Genomic DNA, 21,706 nt, shown 5'->3' on the forward strand with positions numbered 1-21,706 from the left:
CTTAGTGGCTCCAGAATTTCTCCAATGGTGTGAGGCATCTGAGAGTACCTGCCAGGGAGCTCCATTTGCCCAGTAAGCACGTGCTTTTATGTAGATTTGCGGTGGCTGGGGAGGGGCTAATGGGAGTCCAGAGAGTTAAGATACCCCTTGGAGCCACCCCTGGGCTCAGCATGGGTCCCGCTTCCCATAACTCTCAGTCCTCTCCCTCCCCCCATGCCTCCAGCTCTCATTTAGAATCCACCCAGCTCCAGGGCCTTCTCTGGCTCTTTTCAGTACTGAGCAGGCTGTGCCAGTCGTTCATCTTGAGATTCCTTTTACTATGAGCCTAGAGCTCCTTTCAAATAAAATATGCTGATTCTTTACCTTGGAGGAGGAAGAGTTTTCTAGAACACAGAATTCTGGTGATTTAGGATCATGCTTTAAGGTTTACAGAGCCTTGAACTCCCATGGAGGTGGCCAGGCCATTCCTCCACTTCACACAGGGTATGAGTGATTTGCTCAAGGTCACTGAGCCCCACAGGCCAGGTTTGGGACAACTCTCAATGGCCAGTTGAGACAGAGAGAACCATGTCCTCCTTAAGACACCTGGTGCATGTCCTTTGCAAGAGGAATGGGGTTCTCTTTCTTTTCACCCCAAGCCATTAGGCCCTAGCACCTATCTCCCCTACACACCTGCCCTTCACTGTCTCCTCATCCCAGCTGCCAGAGCCCTTCTCCCCTTAGAGGAGAGAGCACACGAGCTGACAGATCTGAGACAGAACTCCCAGAGAACACGGGCCACCAGGACTCTGTGACCAGCCCATGGGGGCCTGGAGGATTTGAGGACAGAAGCTCCGTTATGAGAGGACCCAGCTGCACCGAGTGGCCAGCAGCACAATCAGTGATGGTCAGGATGTGTGTGCACCCCCATGGCTAGAGGGCATGTGGGTCGTCTCTGCAGGAAGCCTTTGCTTCTACCCCACAGAATAACTGGGACTCCGGAAGAGACACTACCAGGCCTCAGTTCTTTCCAATAGTTGGTGTTGCAAGGAAGCAACATGTGGTTTTTACAAGGAAGGATTTTGTCCAGCCTGTGGAAGAGACCTCCTCATAAGTCAGGGAGCCAGGACAGTTGTTCACACCCATCCTCCAAAGTGTTAGTTAGCAGAGATGGCAGCGTTTTGCCTTCCTGTCTGGCCATAGTTTCGTCTTCCATGAAATGGGCCCTTGAGGGAAAGAGAGAGGCTGCCACATCAGGGTTTTTATTAATATAAGCTGTCACTTTAAAGAAAGACACTCCAGGCTCCGGATGCAAAAGGGAGTTAACTGGTGGCCAGAGGAAGACACCGTTTGGTGTAGATGTCCCTGCCGTTTTTCTAATTCACTTGCTTCCTCCCCCAGAAGTAGAGAAGTCAGGCATTCCCACCTGGGTCCTGGAAAACTGTTCTCACTCTTCCATCTCCCCAGCTGTGGGCCTCCTCTGGCTACGGGAACTTAGATTATTTTTTGGAGGTGGAGACACCAAGCCACACGACACTTGTCCTCCTTCTTCCCTTCCCATGACAGACCGTTAAATTATTCCAGGGGAGCCAGAGCTCTGAGGCTAAATTACCACAACGGCCGTATCATGGCAACTGTACCTGTCTGTGGTTCTGCAGCTGCAGCTACCGAGAAACTCACTCGAGAAAAGTCATTATCGGGGCTGGTTGGGGAATCCAAGACAGTGCGTGTTCCAGAACTCCCTCCTGCCTCCTCAGACCCATTAGAGCAGCACCCCAGTTGAGGCAAGCCTTGCGTGTGTAAGGAAGCAAATTGAGGGGATGATGTTCAGGATGTGATGTGGGTATTGATGTTCACAGCCCAAAACTCACCCGCGCTTGCAGACTAAGGGACATTTGATGACAGCAGTGTTTTTAGGAAGGGGGCAAGGCAGAGAGAGCCCCTTTCTTTGTACGTTCCTGATGTTTGCCCTCATTTATTCATTTCTTGAATTATTGAGCACATGAGAGGGTCATGGGGGATGTGTTGTTGGCCAAGACCAGTAAGGCCCCTGCAGTCACGGAGCTAATGTACAGGTGGGAAAATGGGACAGTAAATTAGGGGGCATCAGAGAGCAGTCACGTGACGCAGGCTTGTTAGGGGGCAATGGGGTTGAGGGAGCCTGGGAGTGTAGCTCGGTGGGCAGGGAAGGTTTCCCTGGAAAGGTGTCTTTGACAGAAGGCTAGCAGAGAGCAAGGCAGGGGGAGTGTCAGGTGCCCCAGCCCTGAGTAAGTGGGGCTGTAGCCCAGAGTCTCGCCGTTCGCAGCTGTGACATCACCCTGCTTCCCCTGAGACTGAAGCCACTTGAAAGATGACCCTCATGCAGAAAAATGTTTACGACAAGGCTCACAGAACAAGAGCTGTCGTACCTGTCAGGATCTCAGCTAGAAACAGAATTCATGTTGCTGTGTTCACTACTTACCGAATGGATCTTTACAGATGTAGGCAGGATCGTGGAACCCACGAGGAACCAGTGAGGGGTAGGGGATGCACTCAGCATGCCCAGAGACCAACCACAGCAAACAGAATCTGTCACCTCAGGGGGTATCAGAGCAAATAAAAGGACAGGATTCCCCATTTAATTTGAATTTTAGATAAAATTTTTAAGTGTTTTTTTTTATTTTTATTTTTGGTGTAAGTATGTCCCATACAGTACTTGGATGTACATGCAATACCTATTTGTTCTTTTTCTGGAATTTACACTTAAGTGGGCCTTCTTCATTTTATCTGGTGGCCTTCATCACCACACCCGGGACCAGAGTGACGGGCTCTGGGGAGATAGTCAGAACCACCACTGAGCACAGAGGAGGGGCTGCCCGGGGAGCTGTCATTTTGGAGGGCAGAGCTGCTGCCAGAGAAGGGGCTTCTAAGCAAGAAGGCACCAGGAAGAAATGTCTCAGCCCCTCTCTGCTCACCCTCCGCCTGCCCACGAGGAGTCACAGTACTGCCCTCCATTGGGCATCTGGAAAAAGGACAAATGGAGCCATGTACAAGCTGGGATGGAGGAGAGCGGTATCTGTGCCAGGAGACTTAGGCTAAGGAGGGTTCCTGCAATGGAATGCTGGATGTAGCCCGAGCTCCCCAGCAGCCTAGGGAAGAAGGGAAACAAGTGATTCTCCTGGGCATTATGGATATGGGGATCAAGGCAGAACAGTGTTTTCTATGCACTAAGCTCTTAGGAGGAAGGAATGGGTGAGCCATCCAGCCATGGTGGAAGGGGCCTAGGAGGAAGGAATGGATGAGCCATCCAGTCATGGGGCCTAGGAGGAAGGAATGGGCAAGTCATCCAGCCCTGGTGGGAGAGGCTAGTGTTTGAGGTGTCAGTGGGTTTTCTTTTTCCTCTTATAAAAGAAAAGTCCATATATATATATATATATATATATATAAATGTATGTGTGATCATTTTCACAGAAAAGAGTATGGAAGAATGCTAAATATCTATCTTAATTTGTTCTCTCCAAACCAGAAGACCTTAGGTACAGATGACCCCAGGGAGCTGGGACAGCAGGACAGACAGGGAAGGGACAAGTCCATACATAGGTGTGTCATTGCAGCCACTGCAATGAACATAACATGCAAGAAATGTACAGAATTTGGTCCAGAATTGCCCACTGGTGTCCTGTGCCCTGGTGGACCCCACAGAGGACTGCCCCAGGCTTTCAGTTTCCTTCCCCATGGATTGAGCAAGCTCCCAGGGCAGGATGGGTGGCCAGGAGGGGCAGAACACTGTCGGGGACGGGGAAGTCAAGTGCTCACAGGACCATCCACCGCAGCTGCAGCCACACTGCAAGACAGTGGGGATGGGACACATGGTCTAGTTCTTAGTTCTGCCTCCCACAGGCAGCCCCTGCAGTCACTCCAGCACTAATTCTCTGTGTGCCACTCACTCGCGTGTGTGACACACAACAGATACACATACATAGACACATACGTACGTCTCCTCCCCCAATCTCACCCTCTCACTCCCTTTTTTTTTTTTTTTTTTCAATTCTTTGGCACCTGGCTTTTTTTCTTTTCACTCAGTCGCATGCCTTGGCTATGGTCCAGTTTAGAGAGCAGTTTTCTAATGAGCCTCCGCATAGGTGACCTTGGGCGGCTTTCCTGCCATCCCCGTGCTATGGGATGTTTGCTGAGTGTGTGTGTGTGTGTGTGTGTGTGTGTGTGTGTGTGTGTGTGTGTGTGTGTGTGTGTGTGTGTGTGTGTGTGTGTGTGTGTGTGTGTGTGTCAGGGAGAATGGATGCACCCTCTTCCTTCTGGGCCCCATGTCTTGCCACTCTCAGGGAAGGGTGGTAAGGTAGCTTGTCTCTTCTCCCGGTCACTTGCAGAAAAGAGCCACCGTGGGGGCTGCAATGGCTGATGCCAGGTTCAGCTGTCTGTAGTGGCAGGATCCCTGGAAACTTATCCATCATTAAGGCCCCCTCAGGTAAATGACACATTGGGAGGTAGAGGTGCAGAGGCCTAATGAGGCTTTGTGCTAACATCCCTAATTACCAATTGACTTGATCTTCTCACTGCTTCTAATAAGTGCCCCCTGTAAGTGCCTGATTAAGGAAAACAAATAACTCAGGGAGTGAGGAGGTGAAGACACCGGGTGTTTAGGGTGACATGATGAGGACATAGTGGCAGAGAGGGGCCCTGGGCGGGGGATACAGTGGTGATGTGATGCCTAAGGATGGAGTGGGGTTTGGATGGGGAGGAGATGAGAACAAGGGTCGTCGACGTTTCTGTAAAGGGCCAGAGAGTAAATACCCTAGCTTCATGGGCCATGTGATTTCTGTCTCAGATCTTCAGCTCTGCCATAGCTTGAAAGCAGCCGTAGATGAGACATAAGAGAATAAGTGTAGCTGTGTTCTAGTAAAATTGTATCTACCCCAAATATTTAGTAGGCCAGATTCTACCGGTAGGCCATGGTTTATTGAGCCCTTGTCTAAAAGAACCAGTCATTTTTTTCCTTTTTTTTCCTCTGTATCATTTAAAATGGGAATTGCTGTCCCAGTGGACATTAGAGAGCAGGAGCTGGGCCAGCCTCACTCACCCGTCCCTTCTGAACACAGTAGGTGCCTGCACATAGTAGGTGATTTGTAACTAAGTAGAGAACCAAACCCAATTTGGATTCTGAAGACCAGTCTACATGAGCTCTCATCCTGGGGCTGCTGTTCTTGCAGCTGCTATCCTTTTGCATTTCTCTTGCTTTCGTTGCTGCCTGCTCATACCCGTCCTGATCCTCCCTTCAGCACTTCCTTTTTGAGGCCTGTTTTAGTCCGGATGGACTAGATGCATTGCAGTAACAACTTAGCCTCAAACCTCAGTAGCTTACCTTAGCTACAGTGTATGGACACGTCCAGGAGGCTGTGCTCCACATAGTCACTCAGGCCCCCAGGTTTCACCACGGCCGGGGAGAAGACAGCTGCAGCCCCACACTCAGGCCTTGCTCACACCTCACAGGCCAGCTCTGGCCACAGGGCTCCCCCTAACTCCACCTCCCTGTAGGGTCTGGGAGGGGTAGTGGGGGCCGTAGATACTTGGCAAGCAGGTAATGCTTCTTCTACATTAACAGCCCCCCTCACCCAAAGTACTGTCAGTAAAAGTTCCTGGGACAGCACAGTTCCAACCTATGGGTCTTTGTGGTTCACGGTCACCAATGGTCACTGGTGTATCAGAGGAGGGCCTCTCCCCGACGGAAACCTTGATTCAAGTAAAATCACCTCCACACCCTAGAGAAGCTTCCCTGTCTTGATTTGCAGAGTGAGACAAGCCACGCATCCTTATGGCTGCAGGGGCAGCCCGCTGGGGGCATGGGACCTGGGTCTGTGGGCTCCAAGTGCCATGTCTGTGGCTTGACATTTTGCACCTAGGCAGGGGCAAGCACCTTCCCTTTCCTCATGTGTAAAGTGGGATTTCAGTCCTGGCCCTTCACTGGCTCCGAGGACCAGGAGAGGACACAGGTGTCAGAACACTCTGGAGGGAGGGTTATTCTTAAACTGCCCCACAGTAATCCCGAAGTTCATCCTGTCATTCGTTCATTTAATCTGTCCATTTCACTTCTTTTTTTTTTTTTTTTTTTTTTTTTTGAGACAGAGTCTCACTCTGTCGCCCAGGCTGGAGTGCAGTGGCGCAATCTCGGCTCACTGCAAGCTCCGCCTCCCGGGTTCACGCCATTCTCCTGCCTCATCCTCTCCGAGTAGCTGGGACTACAGGCGCCCGCCACCACGCCCGGCTAATTTTTTGTATTTTTAGTAGAGACGGGGTTTCACCATGGTCTCGATCTCCTGACCTCGTGATCCGCCCGCCTCGGCCTCCCAAAGTGCTGGGATTACAAGCGTGAGCCACCGCGCCCGGCCCACTTCTTTTTTTTTACATTTTTTATTTTATTATTACTTTTTTTGGGCGGGGGGGAGACAGGGTCTCACTGTCACCTAGGCTGTAGTGCAGTGGCACAATCTCAGCTCACTGTAGCTCTAACCTCCTGTGCTCAAGCATTCCTCCTACCTCAGCCCCTACGGTATCTGGGAACACAGGCACACACCACCACGCCCAGCTTATTTTTGTATTTTTGGTACAGATGGGGTTTCACCATGTTGCCCAGGCTGGTCATGAACTCCGGAACTCAAATGATCCTCCCACCTCAGCCTCCCAAAGTGCTAGAATTACAAGCATAAGCCACCATGCTCAACCCCATTTTACTTCTTCTTGAATACTCACTATGGGCCCAGCTCTGTGTTCATTGCCATAGATTTATTATCTCTTTTAAGCCTTAACACAACTCTGTTGAGCATGGAGACCACTGTTCCCATTTCACAGATGGGCAAGCCGAGGCCAAGTGGAGGAGAGAGGCTCATAAGCACTGGAGGCAGCTGGACTCCCAGGCTCACACTCACGACCCCCACCTCCCAGCTATGCCTCTAGACTTACCTTCTTCCCAGTGTGGGTGGCGGCCACTCCCAGCATAGGTTGCAGATTCTGCTCTGCAGTTGCGGGAGCAGCCTCCCACCCGGATATAGGAAACACAACATCTGATCCAGACAGAATTTCTGTTTAATGGGGGACTTGAATCCAGCCAGAGAATCCTAGTCTGGTTTTCATTATTTCCCACCTTGCCCCGTGAGGGTGTGAAAACCTTTGATTATTTTTCGTCTAACAATAAATTCCCCACCCCACACCCACCCCAAGGCACACGTCACCACAGGTCTGCTGGAATAGTCACTGTGCCTCAGAAAAAGCTGTGACCACACTTCCCCATCTTCCAAATGGAACGGAGGAGGAGGAAGTGAGGACGGGGGAGGTGCAGCCAAGATTCACACAAACAGTCCCTCTCCTGTGCATGCACAGAGAGGCAGCTGGGAGATGAAGCACATCCTGGGCTTTGTGCGTCGCCAGAGACACAATCATTGACTTTTCCCTCTGCGCGAACTTTGCAAATGATGCTCTTTAACGCACTTATGAGATAAACAGTGGCTGTTGCAAGGGGCCTCCTGACCATTGATTTTTCTCTTCTTTCTCTTCACTTCTGCCTCAGGCTCCTTGGTTTTGCTACACCCCAAATCCTATCTGGTCCTAATTGGGTTTCTTATTAAGAAAAGAGTCTCCTACCTACATACACCAAGATGTCCAAGGGCTGTCCCCACTTGGACTGTCACATTTGCGTGCTCTGACTCACATGTTCTGCCTTTTCCTATCGCCACCAGGAACCAGCCTTCCAGAGTCCATTCCTCTCGGTCCTGGACTCCAGGCCATACACAGACCCGATTAGACCTCTTGGGCTCTCAGCTTCTGACTCACCATCCAATTCTAAACTTTTGTAATTGAATCGAGTTCTTTGTTGGTTTATTTGGCCTCAAATAAATGGTCCAACTCGCAGATTCATTTCAACCCTTCCCTGCATCTTAAAACTCACCAGTCATCCTGAGCTTGGGTTGTTTTATTGTTGTTTTTCTTTCCCAGACTTTTAAAAATAATATTTGTCCCAGCGGGGTGAGTCGCTCTCCTCCCCATGAGCGTTGGCAGGCTCTGTGGCATGAATCACTCGCTCCCGTGCTCCCTGTCCCCTCACATGTTCCTGGGAGGCCTCCAGTGCTTTCTGTGGAACGGTCCGCGCCGTGGCTTTGCCGCTTGCATCTTCTGCAGAGGCGTCTTGGCTGTCATCTCCTGGTTGACAGTAGGCCTGGCTTTCTTGAGAAGCTCAGATGTTGAAGCTACTCAATTACCTGAAGTACAACCCAATCTGTACCCCACTGGTCTGGAAAAGTGGTCCCCTCAAGGCTGTGACCTCTTGCTCTGGGACTTCCCAGGGAGACTCAGTGACCATGCCCGCTCCCTCTTTCCAACCGTTGAGTAGGGCCATTTGGATGCTTGGGCCTTTTGCCAAGGGGATGGGGAGCGTCTGAACTGGGCTTTCCAACATCATGGGGGTTCTGGAGTGTTCCTCCTCATGGCAGGTGTCAGAAACCTCTAGAATGCTAGCTCTGTAGAAGCCACCCTCCCTATCCATCATCAGCTCCTCAGCCTCTTTTTCCACTTCTGCCATCATTTCCCAGTGGCTGGCGGGCTCCAGCTAGAATGTAAGGACTGAGTTCAAGGGCAGAAGCTGGTTACTGTCCCCAGAGTGGGGCATAGTATGCCAAAGCAAAATCCACAGTCAGACAGACCCGGACACAAGTCCTGTGACCTCAGATAAGACCCCCCCTCGAGGTCTCAGTCCTGGGAGGCCTGCCGCCAGAGGGTTCACTCTGGGCCTGAAGGGAGGCAGCGCATGTAGCGCATTCAGCGTGGCCATGGCAGGTGCTCAGCAAGTGCCACTTCCTCCCACTCCCCGTTTCTTATTTCAGGTATTGAGAGCCCAATCATGAGAGGGGCCAGAAATCAGAAAAGCCAGGAAAAGACAAGCATCCATTAATAACTCCATTCATCCGCACTCCACAGACACTTTTTACTGGGCACCTACTGCGTGCCAGGTGGTGTTGGAACTGTTCTGTGTGCCAGCCATTCGGTAGTCAGCAAGCAAGACCAACCATAAACAAACAGAGGGGAAAAAATGCACAATAGAATGCAAAGTCCCATAACATCGAGGTGACAAATGAAGCAGGGTGACAGCAAATGCTAGTTGTGTGCAGACAAGCGGCCTGGGTCGGAGCAGCTTTGAGGTGGCACCCTCCACCTTGCTGCTGTTCTCTGTTTCCATTTAGCAGGGCGATGACTGGGTTTCTAGGTTCATCTGTTTGTCTCTGTGCTAAGCAGGTCTCCAGGGTGATGGCGAGATGTCTGGCTCTTGACCCTCTGGGGCACAGCGCTCCCCACTTGGTCCAGACACGTGTAACTCAGCTCGTCACCCGCACAATGCGTCTAATTTCTCCCATCGCTGAAGAATGAGGGGTTTCCCCAGTAAGTGACTTTGCCACCTTATACGTTTAAGTATCAGCCCTCTGAAAATGTTGACCATTCAGTGGAAGTCTTCCTAAAATACACAGTGCCTTTTCTAACCAATGCAAGGAATCCTGAGCCCAGGCCACAGTCTGGGGACACTGGTCAGATCTGTTGAGGTGTGTCTGCTGTTTGCCCCTGTCCTAAATAGCCCCAGACTGCTGTGCTTTTCCAGTGGTTTTAATATCATGTTTTGATACTTTTTGTGTAATCAAGGGATCAAAAAACTAAAGCCTACGTCCCCGTCGTCTGTTTTTATAAATCTAGTTTCATTGGCACCTAGCCATACCCACTCATTTACATATTATCAGGGGCCGCTTTCGTGCTACAGGGCAGAGTAGAGTAGTCGCAAAGCTAAAATTATTGACTGTCTGACCCTTTATAGAAAAAATGTGTGTATCCCTGGTCTAATTCGTGGCTGCTAGTTGTCACTTCTGGAAGTCTTTTAGGAACCTGCCACTATTAATCCCAGTGCCCTTTTCAACTCCTCTGGGATGAGAAATTAAATAAACAAGTTTGTTTCTAAAATTAAAGTAAATAGGCTTTCAGTGGCTGGGCCACGGGGCAGGGCCAAGGGCTTTCCCATAGGTGACAGGCAGAAGCTTAGTATGTGGGTTTCAGGCATCATTTTGTTTGCCAGGGGCTCTTTTCTTTATTTTGGCTTCTCTGGAGTCTTGACAAGTGGGTGACAACATCTTGTGCAGGCTGTAGTAGTCACGTAGCCTTAACAGCATGTGACTTGCTTTGCTCTAAGCTCCTTGTTCCCTGAGTCTCTGTGCTGGCCCCTAAATGGTGGCATTGCCTCATATTCCATTTGTGCCCCACAAGAGGAATCTGGTTCCCTGAACCATATGCAGGGGCCTCCTGCTGCCATTGGAGGGCCCCTGTCATAGAGATGCCCTCTAGAAACCATGTAGATGTGTCTGGATGTTGAGGTGTGTCACCTTGTGCTTCTCAGAGAGGTCAGCACCCTAATAGTCACAAACTGCTATGTCACGAATCTCAAATCTCCCTGGGATGTCTTCCTCTTGACCAGTAAGCAGAAGCCGGTGTTGGTGACTATGGGCTGCTGCTTGGTGCTGTTAGTGTGGAGACGATACATGGAGAGTTTTCTAATTTCCTAGGGACTGGAACTTTCTACCTACCCACCTGTGCCCCTTGATCCCTACAAAACCCTGCAAGCTCTGTGGACGTTCTCCCTGTATTTGTAAGATCTTGTTGCTCTACTTTTCCATTGATAGCCCCCTTATTCTCATCACCTGCCCTCCTCGTTCTCTAAGTAGGAGGATCCAGGTCATTGGAAGATTCTTGCCTTAGGTCGAGGAGTCAAAACAGACTGGGAGAGCAGCACAGTACAGGGCTGGTGCAAGGCAACCCAAGGCCATCTGGATTCAAGCTCTGCAGACCACATTAGGGTTCTGAGCATTGAAATGGATCTGAACCAAATAAAACTGATAGGTCCCTTTCAGTGTGTGTAGGAGACGTGGCAGGCAAAGGAGTGGGCACAGAGTGGAGATAGCAGGTGCTGCGAAGTTGAGCGGCCACCCTGAATCCAGCCTTTTCAGGAGGCGTGGCCATCGCAGGCAGCAGGCGGCAGGAGTGGGTGTGAGCCGGCGACACAGTGTGTCTCCCTGCTTGCCATTGCCTGCTCACTCTGAAACAGTAGGTCCAGCTCCCTGCTCTGTTTTACAAGAGAGCTCACCCCATCTTCTCCTCCTGCCTTGTCACTAACTTGGTTTCCACCCTCAGCCTTCCAGTATCCTGGAACTTCATCTTCATAGCAACCCCAGGGGTAGTTAAATCCAGTACCAGAGGTTTCTAGATTTGGTGTTGACATGGAGCAGCCCTGGGAGCCCAGGAGTTCACCCCGTAGTGGCTTTTCTTAGAGTGGCAGCAGAAATGGGCAAAACAAAGAGTGTCAAGTTAGGCACAATGTTCACCACAGCTGGTGACTTCCTGGATTCTCTTCATCTCCTCTTGGAGTTTCTGGAGTTACCGTGGCGATATCAGGCCTGATGGAGATAATAGCAAAAAGCAAGATATGTGGCTGATTAATTCTTGAACCATTTTTAAGCTAACAAGCAAACAGCTGGGTTTTTTTTTCCTCTTTAATTTTTGTCCTTCCTCTTTTCAAACATTTCGTGTACTGAGGATAACGACACCAAAGGGTGTTAAATTGGTTCTGAATGTCCACCTCTGGCTGGCCACATTTTAGTAACGATTTCATTAGCCTGAATTATCCACTTTATTTTCTTATAATGGGATTAGCTGTACTTGAGGCAGCTGAAGACCAGAGGGGGAGAAAGTGGGGGAGAGCGTCCACTGTGTGTTTCATTAACTCACTCAGGCAGAGGGGTGGAACTGACCAGAATGCAGTACCCCAGGCCAGAAATCGTGCCTCCATCCTCTCCTGAGAGGAGGAGCATGCACAGCTGTCCCAAGGGCTTGCTCCACCCAAGGGATGGCAGAGGTGCCTGGGTCTGGCTGAGAGATGCCTCCTTGGGGACAATTTCTTCCAATTATACATGTGGATAAGAGGGAGATCCGCTGCTTCTTCAGAGCTCCACGAATCACACAATCACATCTGGCCTCTTCTGCTTAGGCCCCTTTGCCATCTCAGCTCTTTGCTGGGAACTCCTGATGTTTACTAGGAGGGGTTGGACTCGCTCAGCCAGCTCCTCGCTTTGACCCAAAACACCATAAGGGCTTAGGAGGGGTCACCTGCTTGGCACCAATACAGATCCTTTTCACAGACAAGTGCATTACTCACAACAGCTCCCGTTTCTTCCGTTCCTGATATATGCCAGGAACCGTGGATTCAACGACATTGTGTTGGGGGGGTGTTGGTTGGAGCCCATTTTATAGGTGACAAAACTGAGCCTCAGAAAGGTGGTGGCAGGTGCCAGGCTGGGATCTGAACCAAAGTCTGGCTCCACACTTAGGTTCTTTTGGTGATGCTGCGACTCAGCCCCTCACTGTCAGAGCTAGACTTGCTCTGCAGAAGCTCCCTGCTATATACAGTCCCTGGTGAGTTAGAAGTGTTACCTGAATGTTAGTTAAAGACCAAGGCCTTGTGCCTTAATGTATATGCTCAGCCCTTCTGAAATGACTGCCGCCTTCTCCTCTCCCACATCGTACCTCCCAGCTGTATTCTGTGGAATACCAGTGTCCTGAGAGATGCTAATAGCTTTCCTTGTTTGGGAGTTTGAGAAACACTATGTCTTTTCCTTTCCCAGAGAAATCCTCCATCCACCTGACATCTTAAAGCCACTGTCAAGGTCTGCAGCAGAAAAGCTTGCTGAACTCTGTTTAAACAGATGTCTCCCAAACTTACCAAATCCCAGAAGACTTTACACACAGAATATCTATTAATATCTTTCAGGACAAGTTCAAGAAACACTGTTTTTAAGAAGTTATCTCTGATTTTTAGAACTCTATTTTTATGAAATTCTCTGCCCGAGGACTCTATTCAGGTTCAGCAGACAGGGTTCCCCCTTCAATTGCTTCTAAACTCCATGCACAGGTCTACCCTGTCTACTGTGAGGCAACAGGTGAGGAGAGGATAGGCTTTGGGGTTTCATCAGGCCTTGGTGTGAGACCTGGCTCACCATTTAATAGCTTTGTACATTTTGATAAATACCTTAAGCAGCCAAAGACTCATTTTTCCTGTATGTAAAATGGGCACACAGCTGCCTCACAGGGTTACTGAGGATGCATAAGACTAATACATGGACTATATTTAGCACAATGCCTGGCCTATTGTGTGCTCTTAAATAAAGGGTGTGACTACAGAAGGTGCCTGTGATGGAGCAGGAAAAAAAAATACTAGAATGTCCATTTCTACTTAGGTTTTATTTCGTCCTTCTACATTTCCTATTTATTTATTGAGACAGAGTCTAACTCTCGACCAGGCCAGAGTGCAGTGGTGCAATCTCAGCTCACTGCAACCTCCGCCTCCCAGGTTCAAGCAGTTCTCCTGCCTCAGCCTCCCCACTAGCTGGGCTGTTTACAGGTGCACGCCACCACGCCTGTCTAATTTTTGTTTTGTGTTTTTAGTAGAAATGGGGCTTCACCATGTTGGCCAGGGCAGTCTAGTATTCCTAACCCCAAGTTATTCACCCACCTCGGGCTCCCAAAGTGCTAGGATTACAGGCGTGAGCCACTGTAGCTGGCCTTAAATTTCCTAATTTTTATTTAAATATCTACATAGAGAATGAAATAGCAGTACATGCGCATATCATTTATCAGTTTTAAACTGTACATATATTGGGGATGCATGCTGAGAACTATTTTGCTGAGAATGTGCACCAACCCTGGGTTGGAGGGGATTGAAAACCACTGGCTTAAAATCCACGCCGCCTGGAGGCCAGAGCCCATCAGGTCCACTATTCTTTCCCAGCCCAGAGCTTGGTGCCTGCACACAGGATATGCTTGGGAAATATTTGCCTGGTGATTGCAGGATCCATGGTATCTGAATGACGAGTCCCATGACAATTCCTACCAAGCTTCAAATTGTGGTTTGAGTGCTGGAGATTGGTGAGGGATGATTCATTCATTAAGTGTAGTCACAAATGTGTTCACATCTGAGGTAGATGCTGTGCAGCAAATTGCCGTGGCAAGACCCTCTCTGTCCCCAAGGAGCTTAGAATCCTGCAGACGCTACATGATGTGAACACAACTGAGAGGGCTGGTAGGCTGCAGGGGCCAAAGGAGAGGTCAGAAAGGCCCTGTTGCTTGTCCCAAGACCTAACCCCAGGTCATAAGGAGGTAAGAGGATTCCTCATTTTGGGAAGCAGACCAGCCCTTATGATCTCTTGAAACCAAAATCAGAATGGAGCCCAAATATAGAACGTGGTACCCAAGGCAGCCCACAGACTCCTTCTGTTGTTTTTGGCAACATGGTGTCTTGACTTTGTTACCAATATTTTAAAATCGTATTTCTTAAAATAATTTGGACCACTAGCTTCTTTGGAAGAAGGGGAAGATCTGCTAGTCCCAGGCCCAGATGTCCACCTGGCTGTCTAGCTTGGGGCGGAGTGGCCCCTATCCCTTCCAGTGGGGCAGTGGACCTCAACCCTGAGCAGGCCCACACTCACTTAGAGGGCTTGGTGCAGCCCCAGAGCTTCTGGTCCAGAAAGACAAGAGGAGGGCAGAACATTGCATTTTTGACAAGCTCCCTGGTGATGCCGATGCTACCAGTCCAGGGATCAGTCCAGGCTGGAAATGATTTGCCCAGGTTCACCCAGTTGGTGAGGGCAGAGCCAGGCCAAGAGCCTACTTTTTGAGTGCCAAATCCCCCCCATCCAGAGCCTCTCAGGAGAGTCTGTGGGTTCCACCTGAAACGCAGGCCCTGACTCTGATTTAGAAATACCATTTAAGTGCCCATCCCTGGGATTTCTCATCTAGAAAACGAGAGGGTCACGCTTGCCCGGAAAGGACCCCAATGAAAGGCTACTGAGAAAAGCTAAAGGCCATCCTCCACACCTCCTTTTTTCACTTTCTTGGAAACTAGGCCATTTTTCAGCCTCTAGGAGGCAAAAATGAAACGGAATATTGCGTCGATGGTGATAAGGTAACCTTTCTACACCTGGCTCTCACCATGATGAGCAGTAACTGGAGAAGTTCAATCTAAAAGGCACTCTCTAAGAAGAGAGGGCAAGAGGAGAAGAGGAAGAAACTCCATACCTAAATATGCCTCCATTAAATGGCTTCCAAAGCCATTGCCTCTTGTCAGAGCAGGCTTGACCCTGCACTTTGTACACACTCATCAACATAACCTTCTGAGGGAGGGAAAGCATCTCAGCGCAGGGCAAACCATGCTGAGGCTCCTTATTTGTGTCTGCATCTTGGCCAGGGTTGCCTGTGGAGGAGCCAGTGTCTTCTCGTTCCCACCAAGCAGCACATGATTTGAACATCATTATCCAGACAGTATTCCCTTGGTAAATGATCTAGCTAGCCCCCCCCGCACTTTTTTTTTTTTCTTGCTGTGATGATTCATTGCCTGGAAGGAATAAACATGGATACTTCGGAAAGAGTGTTGATTCTTGAGGACCAAACACTCCTTGTAATAGCATGTGGTTGCACTACACAAAAGAGCATCATCCTATGGGACAGAAAGACTGAATGTGTTGCCCCGAAGTGTGACTATGCTTCCACAAGAACATACAGTTATATGAGATAATGCACGTGAAGTATAGGGACCTGGCACTCGGGGAGATGTCAACAGATGATGAATTCATGATTAAATGAATGGAAACAATGTTTTCTGAGTGCTAAACACAGTCTCAGGTTCTGTAGACACAACAGATTATAAGAGCCCTGACATCTTGGAGTCCACTTTCGGTCTCTAGCAAAATGAGAGGAAAGATAAATAAGTAAACAAGCCATTTCAGACAGTGCTCAGATGTGACAGGCGGGGGGCGGGTGTGCAAAGGAGGCAACATTAGATAGGATGGTCACGGAAGGCCTCTTTGAGGAGGTGGCATTTCAGCTGAGAATTGAATGGCAAGAAAGAGTCAATTGTGAAAACATCTAGGCAAGCAGGGCTCCAGATGATGCAAAAAGCAAGTGCAAAGGCCCTGAGGTAAGCATACATTTGGTGGGTTCAGGGAATGGGGAAAGCCAGTGTGGATTCTTCATAGTAAATGAAGGGGTGCAAGGCATGAGATAAAATTGGAGAGCACGAAAAGTATGTCTGATCAGGCACAGCCTTGATTCCCAAGTAAGGAGCTCAGAAATTATTCTGAGGATGCAAAAACCATTCGAGAGTTTAAGCAATTTGGAAGAGATGATGACTGACACATACACACAAAACTCCAGGCAGTAGTGGCCATTGAAACCCACTGTGGGAATGGTGATGACTAACAGATATTCATGAAACTGGGGACAGTAGTAGCCATTGAAACCCACTGTGGGAGTGGTGATGACTAGCACATATTTGTGAAACTCGGGGCACTAGTACCCATTGAAACACACCAGATTGATTGGATTAGCCTCTGTTAGACAGTTGGATGAGGCAGGCTTGAGACCAGCCCTCACCAAAGGCTTTAGTTTGTATATATCTCAGGAAAAGTGAGAATTTTAGATGATAGTTCTGTTCCCAAGCCTCCCTCCACTACAGAAATTGCCCATTATAGATGAAGGGATAGGTTTGTTCCTAGCTGTGCAGTTGGGCTATCTCTCCAACTTGCCACAACTGGGGACCTTGGCCACATGGGAACTTTGTAAGGGAAGGGGAATGTGAGGCAGGACACTGTGCAAGGCAGCTGCCATCTTACCATATTTCTTTCCCGGTGGGAATGGTTCCATGGGTCCATAAGTTTCACTGGTGGGGCCCTTCTTTAGGATGGGGCCAGGGGAGCAGTAAGCAAAGATCAGACATCCTCAGCTCTAGACCTTTATCAGTTGAGATAAGTGGCTTTATCCCAGAGTCTTCTTGTGCATCTGAGGAAGTGGGGAGGGAGCTCACTGGCTGCTTCCCAGCTAAGAGGCTTCCCATGCAGCTGCCCCCAATCAAGGTGAGGCCCCTCTGAGAACAAGGTTAATGCTTGACCTGCTGGTGACTCCCTCCCTGCACTCTGCATCATCTTTGGCTGCTTGTGGATAGGTGGACCAATCGTGTGAGCTCTTAGCAAAGCATAGACCTGTGGGGCACACCACCCACTTTGAGCCTAGCTCAGCCTAATGCTGCGCATGGAACCTTGGGCAAATCACTTCACCCGTTGTGGTAGGTAAGGGCTCACTGAGACCTTGGAGAAATCATGTTCCTTCTTTGAGCCTCAGTTTTATCCATCTAGGAAATGGGATTGACATTGCTCAGCTCACATGGGCCTTGCGAGTTCATGTCCAGCAGGTGCTAACATGCTGCAGGGCACATAAGCACTGAGGAAGTACCCAGTGAATGGACAGATGTGCATGTATGTGCGTCATGTGTGTTAGAAAATTGGTGGGGGTGGCATATTTGAAAGGCTTGTTAATGCCAAGAGGTTTAGCTATTTTTTCTTACGTCTAGAAGGAGCAGAAGAAGCCTGCAGTTTATTCTTATCGTGAAACCACCCCTTCATCTTGTTCAGATCACACCGTTGTTCTGACTCTGGGTCTCTTGGGTGGCGGCAGACTTTCTTTTCTCAACAATGCCTTGGGCGCAGGTGGGGAGAAGTTATGCCAGCAAACTCCCCCACATGACTCAGCACTTCTGCTGGGATTCTGGTTCTTCCATCAGATCCAAATAGTGAGGGGCACTTATGTCCTGGGAGCAGAGGGCCCTAGGCTTGACCCCCACTTGGTGCCAGCATGTAGGCTGTGGGGTTAAGCCAGACTCCCAGCCTGCCCAGGCTCCAGGTATCAGCACAGCTACAAAACTGTCCAGCTCCGCCTCTCTGGAGGGTTCTCACTTCCTCTGCTCCACCCTTCCTCTCACTTCTTTCCCCCTGAGCCTGTCGCTTCAATCAGGGAGGGACAGAGAGACCCAAGATGATTCATCCCTTTTCAGTAGCAGCTGCTGGCCAGGGCTGGGGCAAGACCAGTCAGGGGGCATGCAGTTTGCACAGAGAGAGGAAATCCCCCCCCCCCCCCCCCCCCCCCCCCCCCCCCCCCCACACACACACACACATATTGTGTCTGCCTTCAGGCCTGTGTGCAAACACAATTTCCATCCCCCGACTTGTTTATGAGTGCTGGGCATAATTGGCTTGCCTCACGCAACACCTCGGAGCCCCGTCCCACCTCCTCCCCCCTCCTCCCTTCTCTCCCCCCACCACACACCTCAAAAGAAATTAGAAACGTGACAACAAACTCCAGTTGTGGAAAACCCACAAACCCACCACCAGTCATGCTCCTGGCATGGCAGAGGGGGTGGAGCTGCAGGGTGGGGGAGTAATTGGTGAACCCAGGGTGAATGAAATAATTGGAAAAGTGAGGTGTGAGTTTGTTACCGAAGTGTGAGCCTGGTGGGGGAGGGAAGGAGGGCTGTGTTTAAAAGCCCGGTATGTCCTCTTTATTCACAGCTTCTGATACAGTAATTGCTACTTTGTGGTTTCTATTATCTGCACAGTGGGGAGTGTGGTGTGCGTCTCCTTCCCCCACCCGGAGCGGCAGAGTTGGGCTCAGGGAAGAGTTCCTGGGTGCCCCGTGATTTTCTTCCTCCCCAGTCGCTGGTGGCCCTGCGCAGCTTCACCCCAACAGCGGCCTAAGCTCCCAGGAGACAAAGGTTCATGCACAACTTCCTTCAAAAGCTGCTCTTAAAAACAGCTTCGTAGACCTTGCTGTCAGATAAGAACCTTAATAATGGCTGGTATTTATATATCGCTTATCTCCAAGGAGCTAAAGGTACTTCATCGATTTCTTCTCCCCCAACCTTTTTTTTTCTTTTTAATTCTCTTTCGATAGCTCTCTGAGATCATTAGTATTGGCCTTATATGATCCCACACCGTTATACAAGTGACCAAGCCACTCACTGTCCAGCTTTGTTCTTGGGCTGGGAGAAGCAGCCCAGATGAGAAAGGTCTCGCCTGGATTTTGAGTTCCTGGGGCCATGAGACATGGGCAAGTCGCTTTTCTTCTCTGGCCCTTGATTTTCCCATCTGTAAAACAGAGGCATGGAGATGATGTATTTAAAAGACCACATATTACAGGCACTCATTGGTAGCGGAGTTGATGGCAGCAATGATGGTGTCTTGAAGCCTCATCCATGCATTTCAGGAAGTGTCCACAGATATCGGCAAGTTCCTTCTAAGATCTAACACTGATCTTTCAGCTCCTCCTTAAGCTTCAGTTCTCTCTTGTCCTGTTCTTAGAAGGAAGGAAGAAACCTGCTCACCGTAGCCATTTCTCTGACTCTGAAGAATAATAGGATTTCTGAAGCTTCTGGAGTCTTCTTGGGCAGCGTTTCATTTGTCGTGCTGATGTCTGCCTGGAAACCCCTGACCACAGCTGTGACCTCCCCCAAGGCCCTTCAGCTGCCTGGGATGGGATCCCCAGCTCCCTGATCCCTGCCCACGATCCCTGGTAGATCCAGGATGCCCTTCTGTCCCAGCTTTCCCTGCTGAACTCTCAGATGCCACTTTTGCAGGCCACAAAAGCATGGCTTCTGCAGCCTCTCCTCGACGGCGTTTTTCTCTACCTTTTAATTATTTTTCTCGCCTTTCTCCGGACCCTCAGCTGCTTACCATGCACAGAGCATCCACAGCTTGCAATGTGCTGCAGAGAGGAAGGAATTAACCTCAACAGTCTCTCTCTCTCTCTTTCTCTCTCACACCACCCCCCCGACCCCTTCTCTCCTTCTCATACACACACACACACACACACACACACACACACACAGAGTCTGGCTTACCAGAAATCTGGGCAGAGGTCATTGAGACCATCAAGGGATAGGAGATTATAGCCCTCGTGGGCAGAAGTAGAGGGTTTGCACACAGTGTGGGCAAAAGGAACTGGGACTCGGTCTACCCCCACCTTGCCTGGTGGTCTTAGGGAAGTCACTGGACCCCTGGGAGTCCACACAGGGCATTCCTAGCCACCCTGCATGGGGCCTTCCTGCTTCACCCCAGACCTGGCCGAGACTTGGGAAGAAAGAGGCCCCAGCTCTTGCAAGTGGCCAGTCCCCATCCAGATGATGCAAGGGGGTTGAGTCATTGTGCAGCAGAAAGAGAGCTTGGGCTTAACGTCAGACATGCCTGGATTCACATTCTAACGCTGCTGCCTGTGAGGAAGGACCTCTGGCTCCCAGAGCCTCGGTTTCTTCATCTGTAACATGGGAATGATAAGGCTAACAATAGTTCACATTTGTTCTATGTGTCTTTCATTGCACCCTCATCACCACCCTCTGAGGGTAGGTGTAATTTACCCATGGTAATATCTACCTTCCAGGGCTACCATTTGCTTGTTTATTCGTTCCAAAATACCTTCAGGCTTCTACGCTGAGCCAGACGCTGGGCTTACTGCCACAGGTCCAGTGATGAGCAAGATAGATGGGGCCTGGACTCTTGCGGAGCTGAGCCCTAGCCCCGGCCAGGGAAGGCGTGCACCCCACAGAGCCCTGGTCGGGGAGCACAGTGAGTGGTGACACTGTGGATGGGGACAGTCACCCCAGCCTCGAGGGTTCAGGAAAGACATCTCGGGGCTAGTGCAGTTAGGTGAGGCCAAGGCAGGGACGGAGGAACCAGCTCACCCAGTGGCTGTCTATGGCCGTGTTGAGAAAGCACCCAGCCTGGTCTTCCCTGTGCCTCTCAGTTGCCTCATACCAGCTCTGAACGCTCTCAGGCTCCAGCCCCTTAGCCACCGGATGTGCCATCCCTGTGGTCCCAGTGGGCTTCTGAAGACTTAGACCCAAAGAACCATTCATCTGAATGAGCCTACAAGAAAATTTGTCCATGCCCTGCCCTCCCTATTCAAAGCCAGCATGGCAGAGGGGCTTTGGTGGAGGGAAGAGAGACAGTGTCTGTCATGGGATGCATCCGCCTTTAGGTGGCAGAATGAAGCAGGGTTTGCGGACTTGACTCCTCAGCTCTCCAACCTCACCTTGTCCCCACCTGCCCAGCCTCTGGTCCCCAGCCCCGGCCCCCTCCATCAGAGAAACCTGACCAGGCTCCACTCCCCAAGTTCCTGGCTCCTTCCCCTCCCCGGGAGGCTGGCCTTGTCACCAGTGCCTCTCTGCTGTTTCTCGTTGCCTGCACAGAGGAGGCACCAGGAGGGGGGAGCAGGGCTGCTGGGGAGAGCTCCGAGGAGACGTGCAGATTCATTTTGAGGATTCATAATGCCGCATTTACACACCGTCCTGCCTTCAGAAATTGGGCTGGCAGATGCCTGGTCATGCTGGCAGGGTTGTGGGTTAACGCTGCGGATTTAGCTTATATCATTTCACGAGAGCTTACGGCCTTTACTGTGTTTTTTACCCAATCGGTCTTTGGCCCCGAAGCATCCTAGACCATCGTGCATATGTGTGAGTGCCCAGGCGGCCGCAAGCATGTGTAGATTTTCAAATAAAATAATACCTCTCTTCAGATGCCGTGCACATTAAATATTTATCGGTAGCAATTTGTGCGTATATATTTGATAAATGGACATTAGGAAGGGATTGGGGGGTGGGAAGTGAGACAGGGAGGCAAGGGAGGCCTGAGAAAGCCCTACCCCTTTGTCCTACAATTTCTCAAAGGTTTAACCTGGAGGAGAGGAGAGGAGGGAACCAGGGGGGATGATCCAAGGCTGTGGTTACCAGTTTGATCCCTGTCAGGAGGAGCCAAGCCATTTTCTTCTCCAGAGCTTTGCCTGA

At 50.1% G+C, this 21,706-nt stretch overlaps 1 protein-coding gene across 1 annotated transcript in view; it reads left to right on the forward strand.

Moving 5' to 3' along the window:
- The window catches only part of RBM19 (RNA binding motif protein 19), a 141,091-nt gene that overhangs the window by 82,716 nt on the left and 36,669 nt on the right, over positions 1 to 21,706 (forward strand). The gene's annotated exons all lie outside the window — the stretch shown is intronic.

Source organism: Hylobates moloch, unplaced genomic scaffold (genome assembly GCF_009828535.3).
Source record: "Hylobates moloch isolate HMO894 unplaced genomic scaffold, HMol_V3 SCAFFOLD_12, whole genome shotgun sequence".
Taxonomy (NCBI): domain Eukaryota; kingdom Metazoa; phylum Chordata; class Mammalia; order Primates; family Hylobatidae; genus Hylobates; species Hylobates moloch.